Below are 10,125 nucleotides of genomic sequence, written 5' to 3'. Positions count from 1 at the left end.
ACAGCCCCACCCCCTGGAGGCCCCACCCCTCATGGCCCCGCCCCGACGCCCCACCCCGTCACAGCCTCTGCATAGGCCTTGACCTTGCTGCTTCCTTGGAGACGTGCCCACCCCAGGACAGTGCATTTCTCCCGTACAGGTGCCATCCGCCAGGGGCATAGAGGCTGTGATGACTCGGGGACCTACGGCACAGCCATGTCTTCTCTGGCATGGGGGGCTGAGACTCACTTGGGGCCTCCCACCCCTTCTCCAGCTCACACCCCAGCCTCCCTAAATGATCTATGGTATCCATGCCACACTGACCATGCGCACTGGGTACCCTGCCCTCTGCTTTCAGACACGAGTGTGCCATTTTCTTTTCTTTTTAAGAGAGATTTTTGCTATAGGGTGTGTGCACCCTATAGCAGAGACAAAGAGACAGAAGAGAAATCACTCCCCCGGGGGATGGCCATGCTGCAATCCCTTCTCCTCCCAAGGGACTGTGGGCATGCACACACACACACCCGGCATAAGTTGAAGCTGCCGGGACCAGGACTCGTGGCTGACGACATGGGAGTCCAGCAGTGTAAGCATTATGCCATCTGCTGGTCCTGAGTGTAGCCATTTTCTATGGCAGCAAAGTTGTTGACATCATGGGCTGGATTTGCTAGACGTTTTTCTTTCTTTTTTTTGAGAGACTTTTGCTATAGGGCATGTGCACTCATCAGAAAGACAGAGAGAGACAGAAAGACAGAAAGCGAGAAATCACCCCCCAGAGGAGATGGCCATGCTGCAATCCCTTCTCCATTCTCCTCTCGGGATCTTGGGCACACACACACATGCGCCCGGCATGAGATCAAGCCACCAGGGCCGGGACCCAAACCGCAGTCGACTACCGGGGAGTTCAGCGACACAGTCATTACGCTAACTGCTGGCCCCTAGACGTTTTCTTTTTTAATTTGCCAGGGGACATGTGAGCTCATTAGAACAGAGAGAAAGAAAGCGAGAGGAAAGGGGGAAGGCACCTATGAGGGACAGACACACCATAATCCCTTCTCCACTTCTCCCTCCTTTCCGGATTTTGAGTATGCATGCATCTGGTGTATTTCTCAAGCATCTAGGTCCAGGACTCGAACCACATGGTCAGCCATGTGGGATTCAGCTGCCTTAAATACCAGCCATTTTGGCTGATTCAAAATGACTTTTAAATGCATAATTACATGCCAAATCATACTGAAGCCTGAGGCAAATGGGGAAAATCAGTTTACTGATTCTGCCTTCATTTAAAATTTTGATATTTTGCTCACATGAATGTTTTACTTTGATTGTTTCCATTATTCCATCAACAAGAAAAATGAAAATGAGAGAAAATGGCTCATCTCCAGGACCCTGGGTTTTTGCGCCCAGGCGAGCGCCTCGCCTCCCCGCCCCAGCTCTGCCTTGCAGAACTGCCAAGATGCCCCACTCCTCCCTGTGGGAAACAGTCTGTCGCCTGCCTAACAGAGAGGCTGGGTGCAGCAGCCCGTCTCCCCAGACCCCTCTCCGACCCTCTCCCCAGGGAGTGAAGGCCCACACCCCACCACCGGCTTGTGGCAGGCTTGGCACCAAAGCCCAAGTCTGGCGGGCACCTTCCCTGCTCGCGAGGACTCCTCTGAGAAGAGAAAGCAAGCGTGGCTGCGGCCTCCTTGCTGCCACGTCAGCTGTTTCCGGGGCGAGCAGCCGGCGCTGGGAAGGGGTCCTGGGCCTCAGGCAAGGCCAGCGGGGACTCACGCATCACACATGACCTTACTGCCCGCACCAGCACCTGGCCAGCCAGGCGGTGACTGTAGGGGTGAGCCGAGCACTCTTACAGGAAGACCGAGTCGCAGCAAGGGCAGGGCAGGGGTGGCAGAGGGACAGGGCCAGCCCTCTCCTTGGCTGTGACGAACAAGTGTTCAACCATGAAAAATCTCCAGTCACTGAAGGCCGTCACCTGCCAGCCCCACAGCTGCCCTCAGAGGGAGCTGTCCTTCTGTCCCCATTCTACAAATGGGGACTGCGGTCAGGTGAGGTCAAGGGGCTCCTCCAGGTTTCTCACTCAAGAGCACATGGATTCAAACACAGGCTGTCTGAGTTATAAGGCTGCCTCGTACTCCCACTGATGGAGCCCCGTCCTCTGCCTGCAGGACGCCTCCAGCCCCTGCGATCCAAAGGCATGCTCCCCAAACCCACAGTGCAACCCAAACCCTCCATCCCCAGGGGGTGACCTCTCCCTCATGGACCTCCCTCTTCTCCTCTCTTCCCCCTCCCCTGCCCGCCAGCAGGCCACCAGGCTCCTCCTTCCTCAGACTCCCTTTTCCCAGATCAGCTGACATGTCCATGTGGCTGGGGCTGTGCCCCAAGATTGCACCCCTCATGCCAGAAAGAAGCTGGCTCCCAGCAGATGGAACCCAAGCTCGCCCTACCCACCCGCATGTCAGATTCCTGCAGAGTTATGTGCATTTTCTGGTGGGGAGAGGGGGTCTTAAATATTGCTGATGACACTTAACTGGACTGGCTGGAACCACTCTCTACTCCCACGTAGTTAACCGCAGCTCAACCAGCTCAACCCAGACGCAGCGGCTTAAACTCATGCTGGGCACATGTGTGTGCATGCCCAAAATCCCTAGAGGAGAATGGAGAGGGGACTGCAGCCTAACCATCCCTCCAGGGTAATTTCTTGTTTTTGTTTTCTCTGTCTCTGTCTCTCTGGTGAGTGAATGCACCCTATAGCAACAAACTATAACAAAAATCTCTGGAAAAAGTAAGAAAGAGAGAGAGAAGGAAAGAGAAAAGGGAAAAGAAGGGGAGGGGAGAGGAGGGGAGGGGAGGGGAGAGGGGAGCAGAAGCATGCTGCTGGAGAAGTGAGAAGTGCCCACTGTTCCCTTCCAGAGCTGGGGCAGAGGCGGGCTTCCTACTGAGAAGCCCATTTCCTGCTCCTACCAGGTGGAAAATCTGCTCAACTCCAAAGGTCAAACCTAGTTTAATTTTATGCCCTTTTCTTAAGAATGTTCCCTTAAATGGAAAAAAAAAAAAAAAAAAAAAAAAAAAAGAGAAAAAAAAAAAAAAAAAAAAAAAAAAACCTCATGTTGCTTTCCAACTTTTCAAAAGTTAATTCAAGTGGAAGAAAAAAAAGATTAGGATAAAATTTCAAATATTAAATTCAAATGCAGGATTAATGACTTTTATTTCTAAGCCCCAGAGGTTGTCTGGAATTTGGAACATTTCTAGAGCAGTCGACACCAGACAGAAGCAGATGCGGCTATGTTCCGCCGTCAGCACAAATCCAGCACCTTGAAAGACGATCCCCGCGTCTGTCTGTCGGTACAAACAGCCCCACTTGCTCCAAGTCCTTCAGGCAGCATGCATCAGAGCCGTCACCTTAAAGACAAAGCTGAACGCTTCCTACGCGTAAGCGAGCCGGTAAACGAGGACCTTACAAACCCTCCGTGTCCACCCTAGCCCTTCTCCCCCGGTACTCCTCTGGAACGCTCACGTGTGCATAAACACAGGACAGACCGACGACTCTGACAGAAAACCCGCCCTCGGTAGCACTCGCTCCCTGGTGCCTCGATCCTGTGATGGCGTGCCTCGAGTTCGACGACTCCAAGACACGGGAAGGACCCCAAGCGCGTGCCCTCTCTGGATAATCTGTCCAGCTCGGAAAATTCTAGAAATTCCAGTCTGACAACATGGGCATAAACAGGACCCTGAACAGCGGGAAGGTGCCTGGCGGCCAGTCCAGGCCCGGCTGGCTGCGGAGCACGGACGCCCTGTGACAAAAGGGTCCGTCTGGGAAGCGCCCTGCACGGGGAGAGGGGGAGCCGGGCCCACAGCCCGCCCAGCCTGCCCGCCCTGGTCTTCATACAGGAAGTTTAGCGGGCACCCGGCTGAGCCCCCTCCCCGTGTCTGTGGCAGCTCTCGCTAGCAGGGATGAGCGGAGGAGTGGTGGCCAGGAGACCACGAGGCCTGCAGTCTGCCTGTGCCACCTGCCCCTTTACCGAGATGGCCGAGGCTCACAGACCACACCAGACGCCGGGCCCTGGAGACCCGGCAGCAGGGGCTGGCAGCCCACCTGTTAGCGGGTGTTCCCGACCACGACCACACTGGTGAGAGCGCACGGGCGCCTCCCTCCAGGAGGTGTATACAGGCCCATCCAACGAGCCGCACAGGGCACATCTGCGGGCTGCTGGGGTGGGCGTCCGTGTGAGTGTCCATGTGCAGAAGGAAACATGCAAACAGCCTCCAGGAAAGTGATGAGAAATGTGAGGTTCCTCTTGGTTTTACGTCTAAAGAGGCAAAACGCCTCACTGGGATGTGGAAACAGCAACCACAGACCCTGTGCAGGGCTCCGCCGCATGCATCCCATAGCCGCCCTCCTCACAACCACCTGTGCTGTTGACCAGTGCAGGGGTGAGGTGTCCGAGGCCGGGCGAGGCAGAGCAGCCCGTGTGCTGTCGACCAGTGCAGGGGTGAGGTGTCCGAGGCCGGGCGAGGCAGAGCAGCCCGTGTGTTCTCGACCAGTGCAGGGGTGAGGTGTCCGAGGCTGGGCGAGGCGGAGCAGCCTGCCCAGTCACGCCCCGCCTGGAGAGAGCAAGTCAGTAGTAGAACAAGTCACGTAACAGAGTGATTTTACCGTAGAATCCTGAGTGGTTCCAAAACCCAGGATCCTTGCTACGGCCTGAAGTTTCCTGTTTTCTCAGGCCTGCCGGTCGGTGAGGATAATCAGGTCAAACGAAGGTACCCAGGGCGTCGCGAATCCAGGTGAGCTATGACGGAGTAACCAGATGCCGGACGGGCCCAGGAGCAAAAGGACGGTCCTGGCACTGGGCACAAAGCCACGGCGGGGCCACGGCGGGGCCAGGGCAGCCTCTTCCACCAAGAAGGGCTTCAAACACTTCTCTAGCTCCCAGGGAACACGGAATGCTCACAGCCCTGCAGACGGCGCCTACTCTGCTGGGAGCTGCAGACCAGGCGCCCCACTTTCCTTGCCCGAGAGCCGGCCCCCAGCCCCGGGCGGGGCAGAGTCAAGGAAAACACGGCTCTCCTAACGTCCTCTTGCTCAGGTAGGGCTGGGAGGCTCCTAAGAAAATGAGAAGAAGCACCCTGGAAGAGGTGCCTGGGGTCTTGAAACAAATGTCCTGGCGAAGCTAAGAGCACCGGGGCACGCGGCAACGACAGCCGGGCGAGGCTGGTGTTGCTTCAGCCGAACTCGGGGCTGAGCGAGCGGAGAGCTGGTTTCAGAGCCCACTGCTCGGGAGTGACGGGTGCGCTGTGCAGGGCGCGCTCAGCCGTCCGTCCTTCGTCGTTCTTGCTGAGAAGTTCGGAGTTTCAGTCAGAGGACTCTAGCACAGAAAGTCTCTGGAACTAGCCAAAGCCATATGCCGCGGGTTTACCTCGCCCTCGAGACAGCGACTCGGCGGGTCTGGGGTCCCTGGGCTGGTCCGATGCGGGCTGCTCCCCCGGCTCTGCTGCCTACGGCTGGTCTGTGCTGATATTAAACTGAGTCTGCGTTAAGTGAGGCTTTGCTAGCTCAGCCGCTGGCTGGTAATCTGGGGCGAGATGCAAAGAGACCGCAAACGCCATGCCAAAGATGGCGCGAGGATGCACGGTCTACCTAAGGCCGTGGCGGTGCCCAACTTTGGGCAAAAAGTGTTTACGGCGTCTACCCCAGGTCCTCGCCACAGACGCCCCTCGGGCTCTGACAACCCCACCGCCACCCCCAGCGCCGTCCTCGGGTAGAGCCCGTGCCTTCCCTGCTGCGGTGCTGCCTGGGGCCCGGCACGGCCGGGCGTGGTGGACAGCACAGACGCTGCGGGACCGAGCGGGCGAGTTCTCTCTCCGACCTTCCAGGGCTGCGGCTGTGGCCGTCACCTCCCTGACCTCGTGCCATGGTTTCTGAGTGTGGACGCTAGCAGCACCTGCCTCCCGGACGGACATCAGGACCTGAAGGTGCCCTCGCCGGCAGGCTGAGGACAGGCGTGCCATCACTACCGCCTGGAGCTGCTGGGGGTAAATGTAACACGCAAACTCGCTTTTGGTGCCTGGCATGGAGCAAGCACTTGGAGAGGGTGACCCCATGTCCTCCTCAGTCACGGGCACCCCTGTTACTAGCCATCTACTTCCAGTGGACCGCGAGCGTGTGGACAGAGAGCACAGTGCCCGCCGCACCAGCATTCTCACTGGCAGGGAGTCCCTCAGGACCGACGCGGCTCCTAAGCATCACCGGGATGGAGCAGCCGTGCTCTGGACAGAGAAGAGACGCATCAGGCCCCAGGACTGCAGCCCAGTGGGGCTCTGTCCTGCCCTGGGCATGGGAGAGAGTGCCATGGCTCAGCCCTCGGCAGCCCCAGGGCCAGCCCGCTGGGACAGTGAGCTTCGGTGAGGCTGAGCAGACACTTGTGGCCTGAGCCCTGCCAGGAGCAACAGTCCCACAGGAGTGGGGCCGGCAGCCCACGCTGACCCAGGGGCCGTGCAGCAGGCCAGCTATCAGGGACGCCTGAAGCCTGGCCGTGTGCTCCTGCCGGGAAGTCATGGGAGCTGGGGCTGGCCAGCATGCCCGGAGCCACAGGCCTCCCGTCTGTCATGAGACCCCAGGAAAAATGCAGACAGGCGCTGCCCTCTCAGCCCCGCTGCAACCCGGTCGCACTTGACCTGGAAGCGTCCTTGGCACCAAGTGGAGAGATGCGCCAGCAGAGTGGTGGGCATGCAGCCGCGCTGGGCCACCGTGGAGCTCAGGGCCGCCGAGGCCAGGCCTGGCAGGGAGCCCACAGGGACAGGGACAAAGGCAGCACTGAGCTGTGGCCTCCTGGCAGCCTAGGGCCTCGCTCCCTCCTCGGTCAACTGCCAGAGCCATGATGTCAGGGCCCCCTGGCCAGTCACCACAGTGGGCAGGCTTCCCACTTTGGAACCCAGGCCTGGAAGTCGGCTGTGTCTGAGCCGGATTCATGGGGGACCTCCGAGAGCCGTGGCCCGCCCCCACGCGGAGCAGTGCACAGCTGCAGGCCTGACCGTCCCCCTAACAGGATGGGCTATGACCTGGCTTTGGCTACTCTCGGGTGGTAAGTGAAGGCACAAAGGGCCCAGGGAGTGGGCGGCCGTGGTCAGCCACTGACCCCCAGTGTCCGTCTGGGGAGTCCGGCTACTTTCTGAGCCTGCCTTGGCCAGGGCACCAAAAATACAGGGCCAGCGAGCAGAACTCTGTGCCCTTCCCCACCCAGGGTGCCTCCAGGGCCTGCAAGTCGCATGCCCCACACTTGGGGTGCTGCCCCACTCAGCATACCGTCGGAGCCACCTCAGCATGCGTCCCGGCGGGCGCTGGGCCCTCCCCACATGGCGCAGAGGCCCTTCCCAGGCTGTGCCAGGCCCTTCCTGCCCCATTGCCAACTCGGCATAGACCCATTGGCCTCACATGGTCTGTCTCCCGCCAGCATCTCATGAAACCCTCAGAACAGTGAGACCCGTCATGGGCCCATTTCGTAAATGCGGAGGCTGGGATGCAGGGCAGGGAGCAGGAGGCCCCTCCTGTGTCCCCCAGTCACTCCTGGGGGTTCCTCCCCTTCACCCAAATGTCACTGGGGAGTGAGGGGTCATGTGCCCCTGCCCCGGGGTAGAAGCGCTTTCTCAGGGGGGTCACCAAGGCCCTGCGTGGCCAGAAAGACAGGATTCCACACAGCCAGCCACTCTGGAAGGTGGCCAAGGGCCCGTCCCCTGCAGGGGCTCCCGGAGGCCCACAGCTGGGACATACTCGGCCACCTCTGGGACCAGGGCCAGATCACAGGCAGGCACGTGCCCCACAGGACTTGCAAGGACTGAGTGGGGCCGCTAGGCCAGGAGGGCGTCAGGAATGCTAAAGCATGCCCCGGAGAAAATTCTGCCAGGGTAGCGGGCCAACTTCACATCGTTCTTTAAAGAGAAAGCAAAAAGCCAAATAAACTACTACATCGTGTTGCAAAGGGCACACGCTCCGGACTTGGGGTGGGGACAGACTACACTGACCTTAGAGGACACAGGGCTGGCCGGAATCCCGGCACCCGGCACTCCCATGAGGCGTGCTGACAACACCACAGACCCGGCAGCCCACTGTGACCCCCACGTCCCGGGGCCACCGTGGCTCACACAAGAGCAGACCAGGCCACCGCCACCCTGAGTCCTCACACCGGACCACACGTGCACAGCGGTGGCAGCAGCATGAACACTTGGGACAAATGCCCTGTTCCCCGAGAATCTCCTCAGGCCACCCCTGTGTCCAGCCGTGTGGGGCTCACCCAGGGTCGCTTCCCGTCCCCCGTTTCCCACCCCCATGGGGGTGGGGGGTGACATGAGGCACTTGCTGTTCGTAGCGAGCGTTGTTCCAGCCCTCTCCGCACGCCAGGCCTGCCCAACCACACACAAACACCCACCCACTAGCAACCCGAAAGGTGGGCGCTCACTGTCAGATGTTACGGGTGAGGAACTGGAGACCCAAGAGGTCAAGCGACTTCTCTGAGGTCACGTCGCAGAGTAGCGTGGGCTCCGGAGCTGCCCTGCAGTCAGACGGCTAGTCCTCAGCACCAGGGCCACACTGGAGCAGCCCTGCCAGAGAAAGCGCAAGACGGGCGGTGGTGCGTGCGCTGTGAGCCCAAAAAGATACTTCTCCCCTCATCCCAGTGAGGACGCGGGTCTGCGTGAGTCCGTGTGCAGCTCTGGCCACGCCTGATCACCTGGGTGCCGGAAACCTGCTCCCTGGTCTGCCCTGGGCCTGAGGACTGGCGCTTTTTCTCTGAAAGGTTTATGCCATAGGGTATGTGCACTCGCTGGAAAGAGATAGAGAGAGGGAAAGTGACAAGTCACCCCTCAGGGAGGTTGGCCATACCGCAATCCCTTCTCTTCCATTCTGTTCCTGGGATCCGGGGCACACACGTACTCACACACGCCTAGGATGATTTTCAAGCTGCCGGATCCAGGACTCGAACCTGCCATGTGAGACTCCCTCCAGCTCCTTACCCATCATACCACCTGCTGGCCGAGAATCAGCACTTTCCCAGGCCTCGCCAGCTGTCCCACTGCGGAGCTGGGGTCGGGGGACCCTCGGCCGCCCCTAGCTCCCAGCTCCGTGCCTGTGTGTTCAGCCTCTCCCGACTCTGTTCCCGTGTCTGCAAACTGGGAGGCTCCATAGTTTCAGTGCATGTGAGAAGCCCCCTGTGACCCACACCCTCCCGAGGGCCTGTGGAGCCACGTGGACCTGCAGCGTCGACGCATCATGCAGCTCAGCCTGCTCTGGACAGCAGGCAGAAGCTGGGGATTGGTTTGCCCTGCTGCCAGACCACGTGCCCAGACAGAGTCGAGGCGGCAGAGATGGACTGCCTCCTGTTCTGGAGGCCGGGCATCCAAGACCCAGGCTTGGCAGGGCTGGCTTCTCAGGGGTCTCTCCTGGCCTGGGATGGCCACCCTCTCCCCGTGTCCTTGCATGGCCATCCTTCTGTGTGTCTGTGTCCTAATGACCTCTTCTAAGGAAATCGCTCAGGTTGGATCAGGGCCACCCCAAAGACCCCGTTTACTTTAATCACCTCTTCAAGGCCCCATCTCCAAATAGTCAGTTCTGGGGTCCTGGGGGTGAGGGCTTCACCATGTGACTTCCCAGGGAACGTGGGTGCAGACGGCATGATGTGGGGGGGACTTTGACATGTTCTCAGAAAAATGGAATTAAAGTGCAAGTTAATTTAGGTGCAAAAAAATTTGAAATGTGTGCATGGTTTCTCCAGGGGTGGTTGGAAGACCCCGCCTATCATGAAGCTAAGCCCTAAGCCGTCTCTTGCCCCCTGAGCAGGGCCCAGGGAGGCTGGTAGGCTTCAGCCAGGAAGGGCGGGTGGCGATCTGGTTTCACGTCTGTGCCTGCCCCCCTGGCTCAGCGAGGGTTAATCTGAAGGTCTTCAGAGTCAGACCTTATCCTCTCACCCTGCCCTGGAGGGTTCACATTTCCCACTTAATTACTCGCCCTGCAATCAGCAGATAGGGTCCTGTGTGAGCTGTGAGCAGGCTGCAGCTGTGAGCTGTTTATTTACGTTTCCTTGCCGGGAATGGCTGTAATTTAAAGGTTCAGATCTCAGCTACCCTGCCTGGTGCAAACCCTTCTTAAACACTTCCACA

Source organism: Tupaia chinensis, unplaced genomic scaffold (assembly GCF_000334495.1).
Source record: "Tupaia chinensis unplaced genomic scaffold, TupChi_1.0 Scaffold000355_1, whole genome shotgun sequence".
Taxonomy (NCBI): Eukaryota; Metazoa; Chordata; class Mammalia; order Scandentia; family Tupaiidae; genus Tupaia; species Tupaia belangeri.
This window is presented reverse-complemented; position numbering follows the sequence as displayed.